Source organism: Protopterus annectens, chromosome 2.part2 (assembly GCF_019279795.1).
Source record: "Protopterus annectens isolate FY-2018-M chromosome 2.part2, PAN1.0, whole genome shotgun sequence".
NCBI classification, from domain to species: Eukaryota; Metazoa; Chordata; order Ceratodontiformes; family Protopteridae; genus Protopterus; species Protopterus annectens.
Window position 1 is genome coordinate 398245386 of NC_056730.1, and position 27881 is coordinate 398273266.

Consider the following 27881-nt stretch of genomic DNA (forward strand, 5'->3'; position numbering starts at 1 on the left):
GGTTTCTGGCTTCCATAATCACATTTAAAACTTGTTGAGGAAGTTGAGACCTGCTGTGTTTCAAAACAGAATATGCCAGGCTGTTAGATGAAGAGAGTGGAGCTTGACATTGAGCAGGTGACCGTCCCTCTGAGACAACAGGTGTGGAATCAAAGGTAAAGGCCATGGAGGTTTCCTTACCAGACTCCTTAGTAATGGGTACCAGTGTTGCCGAGGCCAATCTGGAGCTATTAAAATCATCCTTGAAGAAGCTTGTCTTGTCTGACCTTTAGGAGCACCTTTGGGAGAAGAGGCAGAGGTGGAAAGGCATACACATGAAGATTTTTCCAACTGAAAGAAAGAGCATCCACTTTCCAAGCTGTGTGATGAAACCTCTTTGTGCAAAACTTTGGCAGCTGGTGGTTTAGTGGAGAAGCGAACAGATGTATGTCTGGAGTTCCCCATGACACTGTCAAGTTTCGAAATACATGAAGATCCAGTTTCCACTGTGGGGATCCATGATTTGTCTGCTTAACACATCTGCTAAGGAGTTCTGTGCTCCTGGCAGAAACCTTGCCTGAAGAGGTTAGTTGCAAGCTGAGCGCAGTCTCCATAAAATCATTGCTTGCCTGCACAACGTGGGTAAGAATGTGTTCCCCCTTGTTTGTTGATGTACCACATGACAGTTGTGTTGTCTGTTAGAATCAACACTCGCCCTGGAAGAAGTAACTCCTTGAAAGCCATTAATGCAAACTGGACTGCTAACATCTCTTTCATGTTGATATGTAGATGCTGTAGTCTGGCAGGCCACTTGTCTTGTATCCACTTTCCATTTAGATGAGCTCCCCAAGCAATGTCTGAGGCATCTGTCGTTAGAATCTGACTCGCCTCTGGCCGGGTCACAGAGAGTCCCTTGTTTAGGTGACATTCCTGAGCCCACCACAAAAATTCCTTTTGAATGCAAGGTATTATTTGAATGACAGTGTCCAATTCCTGGCAGTGCTGTGTCCATATATTTTTGAGATTCATTGCAGCTTCCTCATATGCAGTTTGGCATTGGGAAGCACCAGAATACAAGATGCCATGAACCCTAAGGCTTGAAGGACTGTCCTTGCAGTCAGCCCGGACTGAAGAGATAGGTGATGGAAGTAACTGGAAAGATTCTTTTTGTTTGTCCGGGGTTAAAAAGGCCATCTGGGCTGCTGTATTCAGTCTCACACCCAGAAAGCACATGTCTTGAGAGGGTACTAGACTGACTTTATTTCGCTCACAGAATACCCTAGGCATCTTAGCACTGCTATCACATATTCCAAATGCTGTGCGGTCTTCCTTTTCTTGAGCCAGAATCAGGCAGTCGTCCAAGTAAGGATAGATTTGAATTCCTTTCAGTCTGTAAGTAAGCTATCACGAGCCAGAACCTTTGTGAATACTCTGGCGCAGTAGATAAGCCAAAGGGCAATGCAGAGAACTGATAATGAGAATTTCCAGCTCAAAACGCAGATACTTCCTGCAACTTAGTCTGATCGGCACATGAAGGTAAGCTCTTGAGATCTAAAGTTACCATCCAGTGATCTTTTGCCCAGCAGAGGTAAAAGCTGTTGTAACGTCAACATTTTGAACTTGGGAATGTCCAGATAAGTGTTGGGGATAGATAAATCCAAAATTGGTCTCCACGTGTTCCCCTCTTCGGGTACTAGGAACAGGCGAGAATAAAATCCTAGGCCCCTTTCTGGCACAGGAACTGGCTGAATGGCCCTATTTGGAGCAACAGAGAAATTTGCTTGTGAGCCTCTTGTCTTTGTAGAGGAGGAATGTCTGGCATGCCTTTGAAAGGAGGCAAGGTATGGAAATAAAACCTGTAACCGTGGTGAATGATATCCAGAACCCATCTGTCTTGGGTAATTAAATCCCAATTTTCTTTGAAAAGAGACAGCCTTCCTCCCAAAGGTGCTGCCACGCGAGAATGTACTGGCAGCTGAAAAGGCAGGTCATTGGGTCTGTTTACGAAAGGACTGACCCCTGCCCTCACCAGAAGTCTGAGCAGGTGAACTCCCTGTTCTAGGCCTAAAAGAACCTTGAGCTCTGCCCCCACCACGTCTAGACCTACCCCTAGACTGGGAATCATAAGCAGGATATGTCCATCCCTTAGTAGGCCAATTTCTACTAAACTTTGGAGGCTGCACCTGCAAGAAATCCTTAACAGTTTGCATAGACTTAGCCTTGTCCTCCATTTTCTTTAAAACTGCTTCCACAGGCGAACCAAACAACACATCAGACTGTAAAGGAGCATCCAAAATCCTTGTCTTAACATGCTCAGCTAAATTCTGATCTCTCTCAACCAGGCGTGCCTACGAAGAACAGAACCAGTGGCAGCCATCCTCGAGGAGGCCTGCACAGCATCCAAACCACACTGCAAGGAATGCTTACCCACCTGTTCATACTCATGAACTAAATCCTGCAACTCTTTACACTCAATACCCTTCAGCCAGAGCATCCACCTTAGACTTCAATTGTGAAAGGAGATAATTCTGATATTTTAACATGAAACTGACAATTCAACGCCCTCATGGCTAAAGTGGAAGAAGTATACACTTTCTTTCCCCATCTATCCAAAGCCCTTGCCTCTTTATCAGGAGGAACAGGATTTTTAACAACAGAAGCCTTCACACCTTTAGGCCCCTGAGAGACAGTTTCGGGTCTGCCCTAGGACTCTTAAAAGATACTTATGAGCCTCAGGCACCCTATAGTACCTATCCGGTTTAACTGGGGCAGGAGGCAAAGAATCAGATTCAGGGAAGCCTCTGCAAAACATCTTCTACCACATTCAGAACAGGAGGTATAGCTAAAGGCCTATGCTGGGGTAAAAACAAGAATTCCCTAAACCTCTTCCTGGAATCAGAGAAATCTTGACCTTCCCATTTAAAATGCTCCCTCATGGAATGCAGAGTCTCTGAAAATGAAAAATCCTCAGGAGGCGAAGCTGAAGGAGTAGAATCATCCACATCAGAATCAGAATAAGGGAGGATACTCCTGCAAGTCTTCAACCGAAGACTCAGAAGCCTCCGAACATTGCTCAAAACTCTCAAACTCAGGTTCCACCCTAGGCCTCTATCAGGAGGGGGCATAGAACCTCTAATCATAGTAATCAAATCCTCTGCCATTTTTAGCATATGCTTCTTAGGCAAAGACCCTGACATACTCGGAGAAACCCCCACTGAAGCTAAACTAGGCCTGCCTCTTAAAGAAGCCTTGGAAACAGAAGGGAGGCCCTAACCACCTTAGGAAGAGGGAAGAACAGCCACCTGAGAAGTCCCTTCAGCCTGGCCTACTTCCTGAGAGGACACATCCTGTAACAGTAAAGTCTCTCCTGAGACTCCAAAGAAACTCCTGGCGAAACCTCCGGCTCCACTGAGCCTTCTAAAGAACCGGCGTCCGGGACTGTCGGTTCCTCCACTCTAGGCTTTGCTGCTTTGTCCTTGCGCTTTTTGGCAAGCGGGCGTCAGCATCCGACGGCATTTTATAATTACAACGCTTCCCAAAACTAACCTGGCACAGTCTAACCTTCTCTTAATAGTGCGTTTGTTAAATCTAGCACAAGAGCGGCATCCAACAACGCCGTGCTCAGGCCTAAACAAGGTATACACAAAGTATGGTAATCCTATGAGGTATCTGTTTCCCACAAGAAATACAGTTATTCACTTTTCTGACATCCGGTTAAATACTGAGGCAAGAAAAACCAAAATATTCCCCAACGGGTACTTAGCCAACTTTGATTCGGTCTGAAACTCTGACTTCAGAAACTTTCAGAACGCCAACCTGCACCGCAAAACTGCTTCTGCATCGGACCATGCGGCAAAAAAGACTGAGGATATGACGTCGGTCATGCGCATTAGTACCCTGACGTACTGACGTCAGTCTAATGCGCCTTGACCGACGTCAGCCATATACTTTGGTATTCGGGCCGACTGGACAGCGGACTACCCAATAGTTAGGACTGCAGCAATGTGGAATGAAGAACATCTCTGTCCAAGCTGCTAAATCTTTTACTAATGCATTCTATAAGCACCTACAAGAATGCATGGATTATGCTATCCCAAGCAAAACCAAGACTCACTCCTCCAAGAAAAGGAAACCAGTCTGGTGGACCCCTGCCATAAGCAAGCTATACAATAGGAGGATGAAACTAGTGCAGAAAAGAGTAAAATCCCAAGAAGGGAAGACATCCCTGATCAGTATCAGCAAGAAACTACAATCCCTCATAAAATCATCCAAGGCGAGCTTCGAATGAAAAATTGCCAAGGACTCCAAAGCTAGCCACAAGGCATTCTTTAGCTATGTCAAGAATCTAAGTGGCAATGCTCAGATCTGCTCTGAGTTAGTGCAGAATGGCACAGAATACAGTGAACGACCGATATCGCCAACATCCTGGCAGACAGGTTCAGTGCCAACTTCACCCTCCTCTCACCCCCAAAAGGGGCCATAACCATACCAGAAGAATGTACAGCCCTTGAAATCACAGACACTCAGGTTAAAACAGCCCTCTCCAAAGCCAAAAATACAGCATCAATGGGACCGGATGGTGTCCCAGGCTGCGTCGTACATGAGCTCAAATACGAACTAATCCCTCACCTAAACACACTGTTCAAACTCAGCCTCTCCACAGGCTACATATCCATAGAATGGCGCACAGCAACAGTTATTCTGCTCCACAAAGCTGGAGCCATAACAGACCCCGGGAACTATTGCCCTATAAGCCTGACCAGCTTGGTCTGCAAGGCTATGGAGCGCATCATCATGGAACTCATTAACAGAGACATTGGGAACTTCCAAACACAGGCCCTACCCAGTTTGGCTTTGGTAAGGGCAAATCATGCCTCCTAAACCTGGTGGACATCTTTGAGACAGTTATCACAGCTATAGACGAGGGAAAGGTGGTACACACATCCTACCTAGACCTCACAAGGCCTTTTAGATACCCTTCCCCATTCTGGTATTATAGACAAGATCACCAGCCTGAACATAAATCCCTACATCACAAGATTGGCTGCCAACTGGCTCATGGACAGAACCCACATGGTGAGAGTTGTGGGAGCTAGGTCTGACTCTAAACCAGTTACAAGTGGCATTCCCCAGGGCTCAGTCCTAGGACCCCTCCTGTTTGGCATATACTTCTCAGAGGTACAGGCAAGCACAGGAGGACTATGGCTGACCAAGTTCGCAGACAACTGCAAACTAGGGGCTATAATTGATTCTCCAGCTGACACAGACATCCTCCAAAAGGGTCTCACTGAGACGGATACCTGGTTTCAAAATCATGGCCTCAAGCTAAATGCCAAAAAGTGCATAGTCATCCCCTTTGGAAAAAACAAAGTACCCACAGACTACCACATAGGTGGTAGTCCCCTAAATATGGAAGACATAATAAAGGCTCTGGGGACCCAAGTAGATAGTAATCTCTCATTTGATAATCACATTGCCAAAGTGGTTAGGAAATCCTTCTATGTGGCCCACCTAATCACAAAAGGGTTTGCATCCATATCAAAAGAGGTCATTGTGCCCCTCTACTCATCACTCATCAGAGCCATCATAGAGTACAACGCCCCATTTGGGATGTACCTTACAAGACACCTGCAACAGCTGGAAAGACCAAAGAAGTACCTCACCAAGAGGATCACTGGCCTCAAACAGATGCCCTATGCAGCTTGACTGAAGAAACTCCAGCTGTACTCGGTTGCATACCGCCTACTCAGAGGTGATCTCTGCCTGACATACAAGGCCATGTCCAACCCAGAATTGATGGGCATGCTCCACCTAAAGAAAACCATATCCCCTCGAGCCACATGCTCTAGGAATCTAAACATCACCACAACAATAAATAGGATGCGCTGGAAGGATAGATTCCTGTCCCAGAGATTTCCCATGCTTTGGAACATGATTCCAATCTACATTAGGCAGAGCTCCTCACTAACCCTCTTCAAGAGAAACCTTGACGAGTGGATGGGAAAAAGAAAGTTTACCCCGGGGATCACTTCAGTGGCTCTGCTGGACAGAGGTACACGGAACTAATCTAAGGAGGCAGCGAAAAAGTACAGTCGTGTACACCTACCATAAATGTAGATGTTCGAGTGCCTTCACTGTTGCAGTCATGACTGTAGGGTTCTCCCCTGCCGGCAGGCAGCCCTCAGTCGGCCAGAATCTCAAAGTCTGAGTCCGGCGCCGGTTGTTCAACCATGCTCCCTGGCGTCAGAGCGCCAGGAGTATAAAGCTGACAGATGCCATCTTCTCCAGTTTTCTTGCCCCAGATGTCAGGAGTCCCAAAATGAAAAAGGTCCCATAACCTTTGCAAATACACCTCAGAAGAATGGTGAAAAAAGGAAATACACAAAAGTAAAAAATAAGAGGGACAGGAGGTAGGGAAACCCAGACTGCAACAGTGAAGACACTCGAACATCTACATTTATGGTAGGTGTACACAACTGTACTATGTTCATCCTGTTTCACTGTTGCAGTCATGACTGTGGGTAGAATCCCAAAGCTGAAAGAAAGGGAGGTGGTCATAAAGAAGAAGGCGGCTAAAGGCCCTGCAAGACTGCAGAGGCAAAGCCTGCCCTAGACTTAGAGTAGAGAGGTAGATTGTAGTGCTTAGAAAAAGTATGCACTGAACTCCAAGTTGCAGCTCCCAAAATGTCTTTGGTAGGAACTCCCCTGAGAAAGGCCACAGAAGTGGCAGCAGCTCTGGTGGAATGAGTCCGTATACTCCCTGGGATTTGCTTTCCATGGTGTGAATTTATTTATTTATTTATTTTATTTTATTTTACATTTGTTAACCGGGCTAGTCCAACTGGATACATGTCCATTTTCAGTGGAGGCCCGAGGAGAAAAGCTCCACTATCTAATGCATAATAACAAAAATACATTCAAAGTACATAGGTAATTTAAGACACAACTAAAACAGGGATTTAAAATTACATAGGGAATTAAGACACAAGTAAAACAGGCACATAGGCTTTCCTTTCAGTAAGTTCAAAAAGGTGAATACAGAGACTATCAAATTTCTACAGTACAGGTCAAAGTACATAGGTAATTTGAGATTCAACTAAAACAGGAATAAAATCTGATTCCATGAGAAATCCATTTAGAAATGGTCTGTTTTGAAATGGCTTTACCTTGGGAACTTGAAGCATAAGAAACAAACAATTGTTCTGATTTTCTGATGTCCTTGGTTCTGTTCAGGTAAAAATGTAGTTGTCTGTGTACATCCAAGGAATGTAAGATCCTTTCCTCTTTATTTTGAGGAGTGGGGAAAAAGGTTGGCAAGTGGATAGTTTGATTTAAAGCCACTTTGGAAACCACCTTAGGCATGAAGGTCCTCAAAGATACCCTGTCCTGATGAAAAATAATTTAAGGTTCCACAGCCATAAGAGCTTGTAACTCTGAAACTCTCCTGGCAGAGGTAAGGGCTAACAGGATAGCTGTCTTCCAAGATAAAAACTTGGATGTCAGAAGAGGCAGCAGGCTCAAAAGGAGGCAAGATTAGTTTTTCCAAAACATAGTTGAGATCCCAAGCAGAAATAGCAGAGGCATGTATCTTAATGGAAGAGAAAGAGACCTTATGTAAGAGATCTGTCAAGTAAAGTAAAATTAAAGTAATGTTAGGAAGAAGAGGATCAGAATCCTGACCCTGCATCCAGGAACAAAATCTTTTCCATTTTCCTGCATAAGATTTTCTAGTGCTAGGACGTCTGGCTTCTAAAATGACATCCATAACCTGCTTGGGTAGGAAAGAAGAAATCAAAGGCCCTGGATTAACCAGGCCGCCAGGCTGAGAGTTCTGACATGAGAGTGTAGAACCTGACCCTGATGTTGGGACAGAAGGTTCGGAGACTGAGGTAAAACCCAAGGGGGGCTCCAGGCATAGGTTTTTAGAGTTGGATACCAAAACTGCCGAGGCCAATTTGGAGCCAGCAAGATGATCATCTTGGGCTTGTCCTGTTTATCTTCAATAAAACCCGTGGAAGAAGAGGAAGAGGAAGGCATATCCGAGAGGTTTCTCCAACTGAATGACAGGGCATCCACTTTCCAAGCTTCTCTGTGGAAAGTCCTGGTGCAAAATTCCGTAGTTGATGATTGAGATGGGATGCAAAGAGGTCTATGTGAGGACATCCCCAGACTGCTGTTATCATCCTGAATATTTTGGTGTCCAGCATCCACTCGTGTGGATCCGAAAGGTTTCTGCTCAGACTGTCTGCCAGGAAGTTTTGTTTCCCTGGTAGAAACTGAGCTTGAAGATCAGATTGCAAGCTAGAGCTGTGTTCCATAGATCCATGGCTAGTCTGCAAAGGGGGTAGGAATGAGATTCCCCCTTGCTTGTTTATGTACCACATAACTGTGGAGTTGTCTGTCCGTATTAGTAGTTGTCCTGGTTGTAAAAGATTCCTGAAGGCCAATAGAGCTTTCTGAATGGCTAACATTTCCTTTAAGTTGATATGCAGGTGCTTCTGATCCTTTGTCCAAAGGCCCTGCAGACAATTGCCCTGAAAATGGGCTCCCCAAGCATAATCCGAGGCGTCCGTGGTTAGAATCTGAGTGGCAGGAGGCAGACGGGTTTCCCTTTGTTTAGAGCACATGCCTGGACCACCAAAGAAATTCCCTTTGAAGGTAAGGAAGGGCGGAGATCAGTATGTCTAAACTGTGGCAACGCTGAGACCATGGCCTTTTGCTCACCACTGTATTTTGCTCATGTGTAGCCTTGCATATGGTGCGAGAAGGATGCAGGAGGCCATGTAACCCAAAGCCTGCAGGAATTTCCTTGCAGATAGTTGAGTTAAAGTTGCCAAGGTTCTGAAAGTTGAAGCCAGCTGTAATTGTTTTTCGGATGTCAGAAATGCCATCTGGGTTGTGGTGTTTAGAAGTGCACCCAGAAAAGTTATCTGTTGTGATGGTGTCAAATTTGACTTTTTTATGTTTACAGAGAATCCCAGGAACTTGAGGAGGTTCTGTACAAATTCTCGATGCTGGAATAAGACATCCTTGCTGTCTGCCTGAACTAGACAATCGTCCAGATAAGGGTAAATTTGAATTCCCTTGAGTCTGCAGTAAGCTACTACTGGAGCCAGGCATTTGGTGAAGACCCTGGGCGCAGTAGACAATCCAAAGGGCAGCGCAGAGAAATGAAAGTACCTCGATCCGGCCTTGAACCTGAGGTATTTTCTGCGATCCTGCCTGATGGGAATGTGAAAATATGCCTCCTTTAAATCCAAAGTTACCATCCATGCATCTTTGGACAGCATTGGAAGTAGCTGCTGTAGAGTAAGCATCTTGAATTTTAGAATCTCTAGAAAGGTGTTCAAGACCGACAGATCCAGAATGGGTCTCCATGAGTTTTGCTTTCTTGGGACTAGAAAGAGCCTTGAGTAAAAACCTTTTCCCATCTCTGAAAGTGGAACCAGTTCTATGGCATTCATAGCCAAAAGAGCTTCCACCTGGTTTAAGGCCTCTGTCCATTGATGTTTTGGAAGGTCTGGCCATCCGCTTGGCCTTGGCAAGGTATGAAAATGGAATTTGTAACCTCTTAAAACCACATCCAAAACCCACTTGTCTTGGGTTGAGTCCAATTTTGATAAAAAAAGAGAGGGGCTTCCAGGCAAGAAGTGCCTGTAGCCCAACAGAGGGAGTCATTGAGTTTGTTTCCTTTGAGTTTGTGACCTGTCCTCTCCTCCCCTATGGGTGGAAGCAGTCCACTGTCTTGGTCTATAAGAAGCTTGTGTTTGAGGCCTTCCTCTGGAGCGTCTATATCTACCCCTCTGAGGCCTGTCTAAAGTGGGAAAGGACCAATTTTTTGAAGGCCAATTCCTGCTAAATCTAGGTGGCTGTACTTGTAAAAAATCTTTAACTGTTTGCATGGATTTCGCCTTATTCTCCATCATTTTAATCACCTCTTCAGCTTTTGATCCAAACAAAACATTATGCTGAACAGGAGCATCCAATAATTTAGCCTTTACTTGTTCAGGCAAATTTTGTTCCTTTAGCCATGCATGCCTTCTAATGACTGTGCCAGAGGCCGCAGCCCTACAAGAAGCCTCCAAGGCATCAAATCCACAGTGTAAACCATGCTTCCCAACTTGTTCAGTGGCATGCAATAAGTCATGTAATTCCTTATCATCTGCACAGGCAGAAATGGAAGTAATTCAAATGCTGAAGATAATTGATCGGGTAAAGCACTCCGTTGTAACAGGCAAAAGTAAGAAAGTAAAAAACAGCAGATAGTGCACCAATGGCTGTGGTAAGTCTTGAAAGTCACAAATTCACGAACAGCAATTGCTAGTTGACCTTTTATTGTAAAAACTACAAAGAACAGGATCCAAAAGTAAGCGCTTTCACGTCCAAGAATGACGCTTCATCAGACTTCATGAATCACTGTGAAAAACACGCTCTTTTTATACAACACAAATCATGTGCTGATCACAAATAATTAATTAATTAGTTAATCAAAAGCACCTTGTTTAAAACACAGCTCATGTTAAGCCATTCTTAACAAGCACATTCAAAAACTTTATAAAAACACTAAAAAACTAAGTTATTTAAAAACTAATATGGTTAAAAACAGTATTTATAAAATCTAAGTCTGTGTATGTGTGTATAACCCATGAATATAAAATATATCACGAAATTAATATAATACTCTCAGAACATAATATGCAATAGTGATAAATAACTGATGTATTTTATTTTATTTTATTTAATTTATTTTATTTAGTGTCTCAGGGGACGCCCCGCTAAGCATGGTTTAAGTGAAACCTTGTCATTTAGACCATATACATGAGCTTGCAATCTCATTATCCATCTATTCTCCAACTCCTCCAACTTATTTTTATGATTGCCTAACCTGTATGTTCTATGTAATTTCTCTAAAACTTGGAATTTGAAAATGTGTTTTGATCCATTCTCAAGGACATGTTTGGCTAGTGCGTTATTAGTATTTTCTTTGTGTATCGCGTATATATGTTCTCTTACTCGTTCTCTTAGCGTCCTGTTCGTCTTGCCTACATAAAACTTGGGAGCATTCTTGACAGTGTGCTAAATAAACTACATCAGTAGTCCTACAATCTGCATATCCTCGAAATCTGTATATGCGTTTAGTGATGGGATGTTCAAAAGCTTGGTGGACATAGATAAACCTACATTGGTTACAGGAACGACAGGGAAAAGTTCCCACCCTATCGGATATGTGAGAACCTCCTCTGTCGTTGTCATAGCATAAAATCCTGTTTAGGGATTTCATGTTTTTGTAACTTATGTTGGGTTGGTCAGTCACTAACTCCCTGATTTTATTCTCATGTGTAAGTAATCTCAATTGTTTGCTGATAATACGTTTAATATATGACTATTTCTATTAGTATATGAAATGAGCCTGGTCTTGACTTAGAGTTGGGGTTCACTGCAATGGATGATGGTTCCTTATCCATCCTATGGAAAAAAGGAATCACTTATCATTTCTATGTCTGTGATTATTCATCATTGCTTCCTTGACCTCCCTATTCTTATAACCTCTACATTTAAAATTGTTGGCTAACATGGTAGCCTGTTGATCATATACTTCATCCTGAGTTGTTAATCTGGATAACCTCATAGCTTGATTATCTACAATGTTAGAATATACATGACGGGGTGCATGCTGGTTGATTGTGACAAACTGTTCCTCCAACATTTCTTCCTAAATAATTCTGTATTGATGCCCAAGTGTGACTTAGTTAATCTTACATCAAGAAATTCAATGGTTTGTTTGGAATAAGTACTCTCAAACTCTAAAAAGCAGGTCGTGCCATTGATGTATTGTATGAACTGTTGTAGCTCATGTTCACTTCATACAACAAAGCGTCATCTACAGCGACAATAATATAAGCTGTTCATGTAGTCTCAGTTCCCCAAACGTATGCTCCCTCCCAATAAGCCAAAACCATGTTGGCATAAGAGTTTGCACACGGGGTTCCCATGGCTACCCCCTTTCTTTGTAAGTAATACGTTTTATCATATAGCATAACATTGTTCTCTAGAATGATCTCTAAAAGTAATGTCCATCTGATGATCAAATTGTTACTTATATGATTATCTAATAAAAATAATCTTGCATATTCAATGCCTGTAGTGTTCGGTATGGATGTAAATAGTGACTTGACATCTAAGGTTACAAAAAGATCATTTTCATTAATGTTAACAGTTCTATTGAAGTTGGCCAAACCCATCAAGAAGTGTTCTGTATCCTTTAATATATGTCTGCAGTTGTTAATTATTGGTTTAAACATTTTATCTAAATATATGGATAAGGGCTCTGTCATCCATCCCTTACTGGATACTATAGGTCTCAATGGGGGGTTGAACAAGTTTTTGTGTACTTTGGGAAGTCCCCTGAAAGTCGGAATCAGGGGATTCTCAACCATAAAATACTTGTATAACTCAGAATCTATTACATTACTCAATAATAGGTCATACAAATGTCCATGTACATTCTTGATTAATGTGTTCAAAGCACTACCATTCAATTCCTGATAAGTTTCACTATCTGACAACATTTGCTCCATTTTTTCACTGTACATTACCTTGTCTAATATCACAATTGCCCCACCTTTATGTAATAGATTCTGAGTTATACAAGTATTTTATGGTTGAGAATCCTGCACTTTGGACTTCACCACTGTCAACAGACCTAGTAATCCAGTAGGATGGTGACAATATCTGTAGATAAAATGTTTCCAATAACCAGACATCATTGGATGCTGGTTTGCTACTGTTACTGAAAAGAACAGTATCATTATGAAATGAGGTACAAAGAAGGCATATGCTCCCACCTGAGAGCTAGAGTACAGATGTATGCATATGTTAAAAACATCCAGAGATCTTTGATTGTTGCTCTTTGTGAATAGATTTAGACCACTGCGACCAGTTTACTAGCAGTCTTGTTTTTTGACATAAAGTACAGTTCTTGTACCTACTCATAAATGTAGATTTTCGATTAGATATTTCAAGCAGTCAACAAATATGGGATTGTCAACATGCCTCAGATCAGATCACTTGGTCAGGAATTGCAAAGTCTGGTGGCCAATAGTCGTCCTCGAGCACAGCTGATGAGATAAAGCATAGGATGCCATCATCTCAGTGTTTCTCATGCCCCAAGATGTCTCCTCTAGAAGGCTAATTTGTAAAATGGGTAAAATGATCCAAACATGAATATGTAATAAACTGAGATCCATAGGAGATCCCACATGAAGGGAAGAGGGTTTAATGTTTTCTGCTTTGACCCAAAAAGGATTACAAGGTAGAAGGGTTGCTGACGCAGTTTAATCTATGGACATTACATTTATGGTGAGGTTACATACTGGTACTTCTGGGTCACATTTTATCTAAGATTTTAACATGCAGTCATAAATATGGTTGATCGATCAGCCAGCTGGGTAAACTGATGAGATTGTAGCTAAAATCCTAGAATCAATCAAAGCTTGCTTTGACTGGAGTCTAACAGGTCTGAGTGCTTTAAATGTATGCACGAGCTCATGCTAGCACTTCTAAAATGTCACTTTTAAATCCTCTTAATGGAGAATGCTATAGCATCTGTTGGAAGTGCTATAATTGGAATTTTTGGGGAAAATTTTCCGGGGTTTTAAAATTTTTCCCCCGAAATTTAAAAAAAAAAAAAAAATTTTAAAAAAAAAATTTCATCTTTTCAAAAAAAAGGTTTTTTTTTTGGGGAAAAAAAATTTTTTTTTTTTCATTTTTTTTTTTAAGTTTCCCCAAAAAAGGAAATGAAATTTTTTCCCCCCTTTTTAAAAAAAATTTTTTAAAAGATTTTTTTTTAAAAAAGGGGAAAATTTAACCCCGGTTTTTCGGGGGAAATTTTTTTAAAAAAAAACCCTTAAAGGTTTTTAAATTTAAAAACCTTGGAAGGAAAAAGGGGTGGGTTTTTTTTTCGAAAAGGAAAAAAATTCCAAAAAAGGGGGGGAGGGAAGGGAAGAAAAAATTTCCCCATCTTTTCAAACCCCCAAAATTTTGGGCCTTTCCCTGGAAACCCCTTTGCAAATTTTTTTTTAAAAAATTGGGGAACGAAAGGGATTTTAGCCAAAAAAGGAAAAAAATTTCCTGAAAAAAAAATAAAAAAAAGGGCCCAAAAAAAAAAAAAAAATTATTTTTTTTTTTTTAAATTTGGAACCCTTTAAAAAAGGTTTAAAAAACCTGGGGGTTTTAGAATTTTCGTTTGGGGGAAAACCCAAAAAGGGGAAAAAAAGGGGGGAAAAAAACCCCCCCCTTTTCTTGGGTTTTCAGGGGAAAAAAATTTGGGTGAAACCCCCCGGAAATTTTTTCCGGGTGACCCATCCGGGGGGTTTTTTTTTGGTTTTTAAAACAAAATTTAAAGGCCCCCGGGGGGGCCCTTTTTAAGTGAAAAGGTTTTCCCTGAATTTCCCCCAAAGGCCCCCCGGGGAACACTGAACCCCCGAAATTACATAGTTTGGCCTAGGCCCGCTTTATCCCGGTTTTTTTTTGACGGAATTCGAATTTTTTTGAAAACGCCTCAGTTGGCAAAAAAAAAACCCTTTGAATTGTCTTGTTTAATTAAAAAATCAAATAGCAGCTTACCTAAGAAGGTACAAAAATGAAAATTTTAGGTTTTTTCCCCTGAAAACAATTTTAACTTTTTTGCAAAATGGGAAAAAATTTCCCCACTTTTTTTGGGGGAAGAAAAATTTTTTGGGATTAAAAAAAAAGGGGGCCCAGGGCTTAAATCTTCACCAAAAAAAAGGGGGAAAATGGGGACTTTAACCCCCGGGCCCTGAAAAGATTGAACAACCCCACCCAGACTTTTTTCTGGCCCAATATCGGGGGAAACCCTAAGTAGATGCAAAGTAAACAATGCATCTAACAATTTTGGGTTTAAAGCCTTTGGCCCAAAATTGCCGTGTTTCGCTCTTTGTCCGGGGGAAACACCAAAAATTTTTCAAGTTTTTTCAGACGGTTCTCAAGAAGCTAAAAGGGAATGAAAATCCCAGGGGGAACAGTAAACTCCAAGGGTACCAAACTTAGGAGAGTTTTGGCCAAAAAAGGGTCAAGAATTTGAGAAAAAAAAAACCAAAATGAACTGGAAAATTTTTTAAAAACTGACAGTTTAGTTTCATTTAGGGAAAAATTGGGTAAAATCACAGCCAAAGGGGGATGGGGGATTGCCCCAAAACTAGTAGCACCCATAAGCCACTTATTTACATAAGGGAAGGGGCGTTTATTCCAAACAGTGTTAGGTTCTTAGGTGAGCTGCATCTGCTGACACGCACTTGGTGAACACTCTGGGAAGCCAAAGATCAGGGTTCTGTAATAAAAATGTCTGGTTTCCACTCAGCAGAGCAGGAACATCATGGATGCTTTTGCTATCTTTATGAAAAGAAAGACATTGTGGAGGTCCAAAGGGCATATCGAATCTCCCACCTGAAGGCAGAGTAGGACTGACTGCATAAAAAACATCCAGAACTTGGTTCTCCTTTTGAAAAGATTTAGACCACTCAGACCCAGTACTAGCCAGGGATCCTTGTTTTTTCTGAGCAATAAAAAAGTACAGTTTTGTACCTACCATAAATGTAGATGTCCGATAGATATGCAACTGCAGTCATAACATATGGGTTGTCCTGCCTCAGGCAGCCCTCGGTCGGCCGAATTCCAAAGTCTGGGTCCGGCGTCGGCTGGTGTCGCCTCCTCTCCGACGTCACAACGGCTGGAGTATAAAGGCATCGGCCGACGCCATCTTCTTCAGTGTTTCTTGCCCCAGATGTCAGGTGCCCTCCTAGGAAGGCTAAATTTGGTAAATGGATAAAATAATCCCAAACATGCACAACAGTAATAAACAGATACACCATAGGAGATACCCCCAGCTGAAGGGAAGAGGGGTAGGGACCCAAAAGGAAGGATACAGAGGGGTAGGAGGGTGGGAAAATCTGACTGCAGTTGCATATCTATCGGACATCTACATTTATGGTAGGTACAAAACTGTACTATGTCCTTCAAGAATGCAACTGCAGTCATAACATATGGGTTGAGTACCACAGCCAAGCTGGGGGTGGATGGAACTATGAGAAGGATAGTGTAGCTAAAATCCCCTGCAGGACTGCCGAAGCAAAGCCTGCTCGGGATCTGGAGTATAAGGGCAGGTTGTAGTGCTTGGTAAATGTATGCACAGCTTCTAAAATGTCCTTTGTTGCCACTCCTCTTAGGAAAGCTGTGGAAGTGGCTATAGCTCTGGTGGAATGTGGCCTGATATTGGCTGGCACACCTTTTCCATGGAAAGAATAGCAAAATCTGATGCAATGTCCAATCCATTTTGAAATTGTTTGCTTGGAGATTGCTTTTCCTTGTACTCCAGCAGCATAGGCTACAAACAGCTGGTCAGACCTTCTGGTGGCCTTGGTTCTGTCCAAGTAGTAGCGTAATTGTCTGTGTATGTCCAAAGTATGCAGAAGTTTTTCCCCCTTATTTTGAGGATTGGGGAAGAATGCAGGTAGATGAATAGCTTGATTTAGAGACACCCTGGAAATTACTTTTGGCATGAATGTAGGATTGGTTCTTGGAGAGACTCTGTCTTGATGAAAAATGAGGAAGGGGGACACTGCCATGAGTGCCTGTATCTCCGAAACTCTTCTTGCAGAGGTGACTGCCAATAAGAAGGCCGTCTTCCATGACAGAAATTGCATTTCTGAGGTTGCTGATGGCTCAAATGGAGGAAGAGTTAGTTTTTCCAACACGTAGTTGAGGTCCCATGCAGGTACTGGCTGTTTTCTGGGAGGTTTGATATTCTTTATCCCTCTTAGAAACTGTCTTAGCAGAGGATGCGAAAACACTGGAGGGTCACAGTTGTATTTTGCTGAGATTGCTGAGGCATGAATCTTTATTGAGGAGTATGAGAGTCCAGTATGAAATAGTTCTGCCAAGTATTCTAATATTTGAGGAATACGCAGTAATGCTGTGTCCTGACCCCTGCTGGCATTCCAGATACTGTATCTCTTCCACTTGGCTGCATAGGTTTTTCTGGTGGAAGGTCTGCGTGCTTCCAGCAAGATCTCTTGAACAGATTTAGAAAGAGAGTTTGGTGTTGAAGTCATAGTAGCCTCCAGGCTGTCAGATGCAATGTTTTCAGGTCTTGATGTACAGTCCTGTAATTGTGTTGAGTTAGGAGCAGGGGCCATAGGGTCAGAGGCCATGGCTTGGTCCGAGTTATGGTCAATAGCAATGGGTACCAGTGTTGTCTCGGCCAGTCTGGAGCTATCAAGATGCCTGTTGGTTGTTCTGCTTTGATCTTCAATATCACCTTGGTCAGTAGAGGCAGAGGAGGGAATGCATACATTTTTAGAGAATTCCAGCTGAAGGAGAGAGCATCCGTTTTCCTAGCTAGAGGGTGGTGAGTCCTTGTGCAGAACTTTTCCAAGTGATGATTTAAGTGGGAAGCAAAAAGATCTACGTCCAGTCTTCCCCATGTCCTTGCCAGTTGAGAGAAAATGTGAGGGTGCAGCATCCATTCGTGTGGATCCAAGAAATTTCTGCTCAGATTGTCCGCCAGTACATTGTCCTTGCCTGGTACAAACTGGGATTGTAAATGAATCCTCAGGCTCAGGGATTTTTCCCAGAGAAGCATTGTTAGTCTGCAGAGGGGGTAAAAATGAGTGCCTCCCTGCTTGTTTATGTACCACATGACAGTAGTGTTGTCTGTCCTTACCAGTAAATGTCCCTGTTTTAGTGTTTTTTCGAAAGTCAACATCTCCTTTTGGTTTATGTGCAGATGTCTTTCCTTTGGCGTCCAAAGACCTTGAATGCATCTGCCCTCCATGTGCGCCCCCCATCCATGGTCTGAGGCGTCTGTTGTTATCATTTGGTCCGGTTGAGGTCTGTTGAAAGGCATGCCTTCGTTTAGTTGACTGGCTTGAGCCCACCAAAGAAATTCCTTCTGTAGACATGGAATAAGTGGGATTATGTCCTCTAGGCTGTTGTTGTGTTGAGACCATAAGTTTTTTAGATACCATTGCAGCTTTCTCATATGAAGTCTTGCCAAAGGTATCAGAAGGATGCAAGATGCCATGAAACCCGGGGCCTGCAGGATTTTCCTTGCAGTCAGCTGGGAAAGCTTTGCTAGGCCTTTGAAGTACTCTGGTAAATGCTGCTGTTTTTCCTCTGTGAGGTAGGCCATTTGTTTTTCCGTGTCCAGTTTGGCTCCTAGGAATATAATTTGTTGGGATGGTAGTAAGTTTGACTTCTGAACGTTGACTGTGTATCCCAAAGCCTGCAGTAGATGCATGACATAGTCCAAATTCCCTTTTAAGGTTTGCTTGTTGTCTGCTTGTATGAGACAGTCGTCCAAGTAGGGGTATATTTGAATCCCCTGCAGTCTGCAGTGTGCCACTACTGATGCCAGGCATTTCGTGAACACTCTGGGCGCAGTAGGTAAGCCAAACGGCAATGCTGAGAATTGATAATGCTCTGTCCCTGCAAGAAATCTGAGGTATCTTCTGCAACTTTGTCTGATTGGGACATGCAGGTATGCCTCCTTGAGGTCCAGAGTGACCAGCCAAGACCCCTTGCCCAACATGGGAAGAAGTTGCTGCAACGTCAGCATTTTGAACTTTGGCACAATGAGGAAAGTGTTTAGAGTTGACAAGTCCAGTATGGGTCTCCATTTGTTTTCTTTTCTTGGAACAAGGAACAGTCTTGAATACAATCCCTGGCCTTGTTCCTGAGGAGGAACCCTTTCTATTGCTTTTATACTTAATAGCTTGGAAACTTGGTTGAGAGCCTCTGCCCTTTGATGATGTGGCAGGTTTGGCATGCCTTGTTTTATTGGTAATGTGTGGAAGTGGAATCTGTAACCTTTGTCTATCAAATCCAGAATCCAGTTGTCCTTGGTTAAGATATGCCAGTTTTGTGAGAATAAGGCTAATTTTCCGCCCAAAGGTGCTTCTCTTTGAACCTTTGTAGGCGATGAAAGTCAAGTCATTGTGATTGTCCTTGTGGTGCAGCTGAATTGTCTGCCACTTCTTTGATTTGGAGGTTGCCATTGGCGCCCCTGTAAGATCCTCGGGATTGCCCTCCACCCCGGCCACGTCTGCTTTTCTCTCTTTGAGACTTGGCAGAGTCGCGGAAGGACCAATTCTTGAGGGCCAGTTTCTGCTGAATCTGGGTGGCTGAACCTGAAGGAAATCCTTGACTGTCTGTACTGACTTTGCTTTTTCCTCTATGGATTTCAATACATCTTGTGCAGTAGCACCAAAAAGCTTTTGTTTTTCCAAAGGTGCATCCAGTAACTTTACTTTAACATGGTCAGGCAAAGACTGATCCTTCAACCAAGCATGTCTATGTATTACAGCCCCAGTCATAGCTGCCCTACATGAAGCTTCCAGTGCATCATAACCACACTGCAGAAAATTGTTATTAACCTGCTGAGTGTTATGAATATGATCCTGCAGTGCCTTCTTATCAATAGGCTCAGGAGAGGCTAACTTTTTCTGTAAATCATCCAGGAGAAAATCTTGGTACTGAAACGTGAAAAAGGCAGTTAAGAGACCTCATGGCTAGGGTAGTAGAGGTATATACTTTTTCACCCCATCTCTCCAGGGACCTTGCTTCTCTGTCAGCTGGCAGTGGGTTTTTGGCAGAGGAGGAAGCCACTCCCTTGGGGCCCTGTGAAATAGTTTCTAGGTCCACAGAGTGAGCCTTAAAAAGGTGCTTGTGAGTGTCAGAGACCCTGTAATATCTGTCCGGCTTGACAGGAGCAGGAGGAAGAGAATCAGGGTTGGCACTGGAGTCAGAGAAAACATCATCCAAAACATCCATAACTGGAGGGATTGCCAAGGGTCCGTGCTGGGGAAGCTTGAGGAAAGTACAAAGCCTTTTCCTGGAGTCAGAGAATTCCTGACCCTGCCATTGAAAATGTTCCCTCATGGAATGCAGGACTTCACCAAAAGAGAAATCCTCTGGAGGGGAGGCCGAGGGAATTGATTCCTCAGCATCAGAGTCCTCGTAGGCCTGGAAGGGTTCTTCCTGTGTATCAGAATGCTCAGAATCCCCAGAGGCTTCATCCGAGGAGAGGTCGTCCGCCTGCTCAGTTCTAGGCCTTTTTTCTGCAGGTGGCTGAGAACCCCTGTCCGGATGAGGCTGAGATCCCCTGATAAGGGAAATAAGATCTGCAGCCAGAGACATGATCTGCTTATCAGATGAAGGGGCCTGGGCAGGTTTAGGATGGGCCTTGGCCTGACTGGCGGCCTTAGCACGTGCAAAGGACTTGATGGACATGGAAACAGGAGGCCTAGCAGCCCCATGTGCAGGTGTTACCTTGTCCACAGGAATGGTGTCGGGTAGATCCAGAACTTCGGTTTCCGGAGGAAAATACACAACCGGCACCGGAGAGATCTCCGAGACCGAAGGTCGTGTTAACGCAGTGTCGTCGGCCTGGAGCAGTTGATTTACCACTTCCGAGGGGACCGGAGCGCTAGCAGAGGGTTTAGGGGTAGCATCGGTAGTGGACGCGGGCCGAGGATGTTGGTCCCGGTCCTTGCGTTTTTTAGCAGATTGGGTTGTCGGTTGATCCGACGGCATGATATACGCAAAGGATTCACCGAAAAAGTCCTCGGCGAATTCTGCCCGGCACCTGAGAGTGCGCTTATTAAAGCAAGCACAGGCAGCACAGGCCGAGACGTCGTGGTCTGGGCCCAGGCAAGGAAGGCAGAGAGAATGGAAGTCCTTATGAGGTATTTGTTTACCACAAGACAAACAGTTATTAACTTTCTCAACTTGTTCTGACATCGGCTGAGGCAAGAATAAATGTTCCCCAACGGGGTACTTAGCTTTTAGATGACTTCGGTACTGTAAACACAGGAGATGACCGACCGGCACTTGCGAACTGCTTCTGCTTCGGGCACCGCGCGGCAAGAAAGACTGAAGAAGATGGCGTCGGCCGATGCCTTTATACTCCAGCCATTGTGACGTCGGAGAGGAGGCGACACCAGCCGACGCCGGACCCAGACTTTGGAATTCGGCCGACCAAGGGCTGCCTGAGGCAGGACAACCCATATGTTATGACTGCAGTTGCATTCTTGAAGGACATCCTGCAGTAAACTCTAGACCTTATCTTGTCTAGTGGGATTTCTTGGATGGCTCTTTCTGCAAATATGTTGTATACTTCCAGTTTTGCTATCTGATTTTCTGTGTGGGACGTGGGGAAGTGGATAAAAAAGAAGTTATGTACTTAACATAACGTTCCATGTTTGTAGTCCATCTCGCCTACAATTTTGCTGGATGGGTTCGGAGCAGATTCTCGGCTCCGACTCGGCCGATACTAAAGCTCAAGAGCTTTTACTAGCTCAAGGCTAACCCCTATCCCATGGTGCCTCACGGCAATTCCCCAGATCTTGTTTGCAAGAAAGTAAATAGGTACATAATAGTCAGTAAACTATGAACAATGCACATACAAACAGAATACTCTGTATTACTATCCATACCAAGTGGACAGATACTACAACCAGGTCAGACAGCATAATGGATAGTCCACCAGTTCCTCCAGGAAACAGAAAGGGGGAAGGAGGGTGGGACGCAAGAATGTAGATGAGATGAACTACAAACATAGAACGTTATGGTAAGTACATAACTTCTTTATGTTACGTAGTTTTATCTTGCTGGAATTCTTGCAGGATGGGACAGCGTCCCTAACACCTTTATCACAGGTGGCTCAAGCGAAGTGACTCCAGCAAAAAATCTCTTCCACAACTTCTGAATTCAGGGACCACTCATGAGGCATCAGAATTGCTTGATTGAGTTTGTCTGCTATCACAATGGACTTCCCCGGAATGTGCATTGCTATCAGAAAGCGCTGAGTGCCTGTCGCCCATTTCCATACTCTTAAAGCCTCTCGACAAAGTGGTTAAGATTTGGTCCCCCCTTGCTTGTTTATGTATCACACTATAGACATGTTGTCTGACTGAATAGCAATTGTCCCAGTGGGAAGAGAAAGTACAGTTGTGTACACTTACCATAAATGTACATGTTCGAGTGTATTCACTGTTGCAGTCATTACATTTGGGTTATCTGCTTGCAGTAGCCCTCAGTTGGCCTGATTAACAAAGTCTTGAGTCCTACGTCAGTTGCTATCCCTTCTTCCATGACGTCAGGGGTATAAAACAAGCAGCCAATGCCATTATATCAGTTTTTCTTGACCCGGATATCAGGTGCCCCCCCCCCCCAATGAGAAGCAATTAAATCTATAAATACAAGAATATACCTCTAACAAAAAGCAAATACACCAAAAAGCTTTTTGAGCATAATAAATAAGAGTAGAGGTATAGCCAAAAGAAGAAAGGGGGCTGGAGGGAGGGTATCCAGGACTGCAACAGTGAATACACACAAACATCTATATTTATGGTAAGTGTACACAACTGTACTATGTTCTTTGTGTTTCACTGTTGCAGTCATTACATTTGGGTAGATTCCCAAACCTAAGGTTGGGAGGAGGAATTTAAATAGGATTAGGACCAGCTATAAGGCCCTGCAAGACTGCAGTGGCAAAACCAGCTCTGGATTTAGAGAACATTGGCAAATGACAATGCTTCGTGAAAGTATGTACAGAACTCCAGGTAGCAGCTTCTAGGATGTCCCTAGTGGGATGCCCCTAAGAAAGGCTGTAGAAGTAGATGCAGCCCTGGCTGAATGTGGTCTGATGTTCTGTGGGATAGGTTTTCCATGGTGCTTATAGCAGAAATGAATGCAGTGGCCTATCCATTTTGAAATGGTTTGTTTTGAAATAGTTTCCCCTCTGTCCCTGCAGTAAATGCCACCAGCAGTTGTTCAGATTTCCTTTGAGGTTTAGTCCTGTCCAAGTAGAATCAAAGCTGTCTGTGCACATCTAAAGAGTGTAGTATCTGTTTCCCTTTGTTCTGTGGGTTAGGAAAGAAGGTAGGCAAATGAATGGCCTGATTAAGAGCCACACTGGATACCACCTTGGGCATGAAGGAGGGATTGGTTCTGAGGGACATCCTGTCCACATGAAAGATGATGAAAGGTTCCACTGCCATAAGGGCCTGTAATTCGGATACCCTTCTTGCAGAAGTGATAGCTAAAAGGAAAGCTTTTTTCCAGGAAAGAAATTTTAAATCTGCAGTAGCAGCTGGCTCGAAAGGAGGAAGAGTGTGTTTTGCCAAGACAAAGTTAAGATCCCAGGCTGGAGTTGGAGCTCTCCTGGGCAGCCTTAAATTTTTGGCCCCTCTGAGGAACTGCTTGAGCAGTGGGTGAGAAAACAGAGGAGGCTCTGTTCTATAATGAGCTGAAATGGCTGAGGCATGAATTTTGATTGAGGAAAAAGATAAGCCCTTATGAAACATCTCAGTCAAGTATTGTAGGATCTGAGGTAAATTGGGCACTGCTGCGTTCATTCCTAGAGATTGCTTCCAGATACAAAATCTTGTCCATTGTGAAGCATAAGATTTTCTAGTACTAGGCCTCCTTGCCTCTAAAATGATATCCATCACTGATTTACTGAGGGATGGTAAAAGAGAGATTAGGTAATTAGCCAGGCTGCTAGGTTCAGGGTTTGCAGCTGAGGGTGCAGAATCTGGTTCTGCTGAGACAACAGGGAAGGAGTCTGAGGCAGGTGCCATGAAGCCAAGCATGACACACTGTGCAAGAGTGGGTACCAGTGCTGGTGAGGCAAGTCTGGTGCAATTAAAATCATCCTTGGCTTGTCCTATTTGATCTTAGTAGTACCTTGGAGAGCACAGGCAGAGGAGGAAAGGCATAAACTGAATGTTTTTTCCAGCTGAAGGACAGAGCATCCACTTTCCAAGCTAGCTTGTGGGGAATCCTTGTGCAAAATTTGTCCAGTTGATGGTTCTGGGGGGAGGCAAACAGGTCTATATCTGGGCTCCCCATTTGCTTGTCAACATGTTGAAAATCCTTGGTTCCAGTTTCCACTCATATGGGTCCATGAGGTTTCTGCTTAGTCCGCCTGCAAGTGTATTTAATTTTCCTGGCAGGAACTGAGCTTGTAGATTCACTTGGTAGCTCAAGGCGATGTTCCACAACGCCATGGCTAGTCTGCAGAGGGGGTAGGAATGTGTACCCCTGCTTGTTTATGTACCACATGACAGTGGTGTTGTCCGTCTTTACCATTAGTTGTCCTGGAAAAATGTGGCCCTTGAAGGCTGTCAGAGCATTCTGTACAGCTAACATTTCCTTTTGATTTATGTGCAGGTGCATTTGTCTTGGGTTCCATTTGCCCTGAATGCACTTCCCTGCCAGGTGAGCCCCCCATGCATAGTATGATGCATCTGTTGTTAAGATTTGGGGGGCAGGGGGTAATGTGAATGGTAGTCCCCTGTTTTGGTGGCAGGCCTCTGCCTACCAAAGGAACTCTAGGCGTAGTCAAGGTATGATAAGGATCCTTGCTTCTACATCCTGTGAATGTGGACACCATAGGCTTTTTAGATATCATTGTAGTTTCCTCATATGCAGCCTTGCATATGGAATTAGAAGAATGCAGGAGGCCATGAACCCCAAGGCTTGCAGTATTTGCCTTGCAGATAGCTGGGTTTTTATGGCCACTTGTTTGAAATAAGTTTGTCAAATGAATCCGTTTCTCTGGCATGAGGAAAGCCATCTGGGAAGTTGTATTCAAGCTTGCTCCCAGGAATATAATTTGTTGACAGGGTACCAGGTGTGATTTCTTCTCGTTTATGGTGAAACCCAGACAAGTCAGCATCCTTTGAACAAAGGCCAGATGATCCAAAAGAATGTCTTTGCTTTCTGCTTGAATTAGACAATCGTCCAGGTATGGGTATATTTGAATATTTCTTTGCCTGCAAAATGCAATGACTGGAGCTAGGCGCTTTGTGAATACCCTGGGCGCAGTAGATAAGCCAAATGGCAGTGCAGAGAACTGACAGTGCATGTAGCCTGCTTTGAAGCGTAGGTATCTTTTGGAAGACTCCCTCATAGGGATGTGCATGTATGCTTCCTTTAAGTCTAGTGTTGCCAACCATGCATCTTTGCCTAGCATAGGAAGCAGTTGGTGAAGAGTCAGCATTTTGAATTTTGGAATCACCAGAAAGGTGTTTAGAGTAGAAAGGTCCAGGATAGGACGTCATGTATTGCCTTTTCTGGGTACCAGGAAACGTCTCAAATAGAAACCTTGTCCCTTTTCCTCTTCTGGTACCAACTGAATAGCCCCCATGTTTGAGAGGGAGAGTACTTGATTTTGGCCCTCTGCCCACTGATTTCGGGGTAGATCTGTCCACCCGCTTGGAGTTGGTAATGTGTGGAAGTGAAATCTGTATCCTTGGGACAATATACTTAAAACCCATTTGTCCTGGGTAATGAGTTCTCAGTTTTTGGCCTGCAGACCAATCTTTCCACCTAAAGGAGCATTCAGTTGGGAAGTGCTTGGAAGTTTTAAAAGCAAGTCATTGAGGCAGTATTCCATGGGGGGGGGTCTTACTACTCCCAGATTTGGGTGCGGAAACCCCCCACTACCTAGTCTTGTGTGTCCCTTGGAACTGAAACCTAGGGTTTCTGCTGTGTCTGGGTTTGGCTTGAGAGGACCTAGAAGGGGCTGGAAAGGACCAGTTTTTAGAGGGCCAGTGCCTACTAAATCTAGGAGGCTGAACTTGTAAGAAATCTAACAGTTTGCATAGATTTAACTTTATCTTCCACCTTTTTAAGAACTTCCTCAGCCTTGCTGCCAAACAGGCAGTCCTGATTTAAGGGAGCATCCAACAATTTAGCTTTAATATCATCAGGCATGCCTTCTGAGCACAGACCCAATTACAGCAACCCTGAAAAAGGCCTCCAATGAATCAAATCCACATTGCAAAGTATGTTTCAACCTGTTCTACAGATTGCATTAAATCCTGTAATTCTTTATTTTCAGCACAGTCAGGAATCAACATCATTTTCTGTTTAAGCAATCCAATAACGTGTTGTTGATACTTTAACATATGAAACTGGCAGTTTAAAGCCCTAATGGCTAAGGTTGCAGAAGTGTAAACTTTCTTAGCCCATCTATCCAGCACCCTGGAATCTCTATCAGAGGGGGTAGGATTTTTAGCAGTAGAAGCCTTAATGCCCTTGGGTCCCTGTGAAATAGTCTCTGGATCCGCAATAGCATTTTTAAAAAGGAACTTGTGAGAATCAGGAACCCTGTAATATCTGTCAGGTTTTCTGGGAGCAGGAGGCAAAGAATCAGGGGCCAAACTAGATTCTGAAAAGGCATCATCAACAATGTCTAGTACAGGAGGTATAGCTAAAGGCCTATGCTGAGACAGGAGTAAGAAATCCGTAAGCCTCTTTTTTGAATCAGAAAAATCCTGGCTTCCCCAGTGGACATGCTCCTTTAGTGTATGTAAGTTTTCACCAAAAGAAAAATCTTCTGGAGGGGAAGCAGTGGGAATAGAGTCCTTTGCATCAGAATCCTCATAAGTAGATAAGGGCAAATCCAGATAATCAGAATCCTGGTCATAAGATTCATAAACAACAACAGTCCTAGGTCTCTTAGAAGGGGGGGGGGGTTGCCTTCCCCTGATTAGAGTTATAAGATCTTCAGCCATTCTTATCATTTGTTTTTTAGACATAGAAGCGTGAGCATGCAGTCTGGGCATCGGTTTCTTAGGCATGGTTTGAGATTTTGGCCTAAATGAAGAAGGAAGCGTTGGTTTAATATCAAGTCCGTAGGTCTGAATCCACCCTCAGAAGCCGATGCCTGCACAGTGGCTCCGGACCCATCCAAGGTACAGACATCCGCAGGTTCCTCAGTTGAAGCATCTTGCGGCATACCAGACTCTGAATGGGTCTCAGTAGAGGCCTGCGAGTCAGAAAGTACAGTTGTGTACACTTACCATAAATGTAGATGTTCGAATGTATTCACTGTTACAGTCATCACATTTGTGTAATCTGCTGGCAGGTTGCCCTCAGTCGGCCTGATTAACAAAGTCTTGGGTCCTGCGTCGGATGCTGTCCCTTCTTCCATGATGTCAGGTTGTCGGGTATAAAACATGCAGCCGACGCCATTACATCAGTTTTTCTTGCCCCAGATGTCAGGTGCCCCCCAAATGGGGAGCAAATACAATTAAAACACAAAAAATATATATACCTACAATCCTAAAGGCAAATAGACCAAAAGGGCTTATCAGCATAGTGAAAGAAAGAATAGCTATAGTCAGAGAAAAATAGGGGGCTGGAGGGATGGTAACCAGGACTGCAACAGTGAATACCATCGAACATCTAAATTTATGGCAAGTGTACACAACTGTACTATGTTCTTCGTGTTTCACTGTTGCAGTCATTACATTTCGGTAGATTCCCAAAGCTATGGTAGGGTGGTGGAAATTATACAGCATTAAGACCAGCTATAACGCCCTGCAAGACAGCAGTGGCAAAACCAGCTCTGGATTTAGAGAAGAACGGTAAATGGTAATGTTTGGTGAATGTATGAACTGAGCTCCAGGTAGCAGCTTCTAGAATGTCTCTGGTAGGAACACCTCTGAGAAAGGCTGTAGAAGTAGATGCAGCCCTGTTGGAATGAGATCTGATCCCCTGGGGGATAGTTTTACCATGGTGCATATAGCAGAAATGAATACAATGGATTATCCATTTGGAAATAGTCTGCTTTGAAATAGCCTTTCCCACTGCCCTTGCAGCAAACGCCACCAGTAGTTGTTCAGATTTTCGTTGAGATTTTGTCCTCTTTAAGAAGTTGTCTGTGTACATCCAATGAATGCAGAATCCATTCCCCCTTGTTCTGTGGATTGCAAAAGAAAGCTGGCAAATTAATGGTCTGATAAAGAGCCACACTGGATACCACCTTAGGCATGAAGGATGGATTGGTCCTGAGAGACACCCTGTCCGCA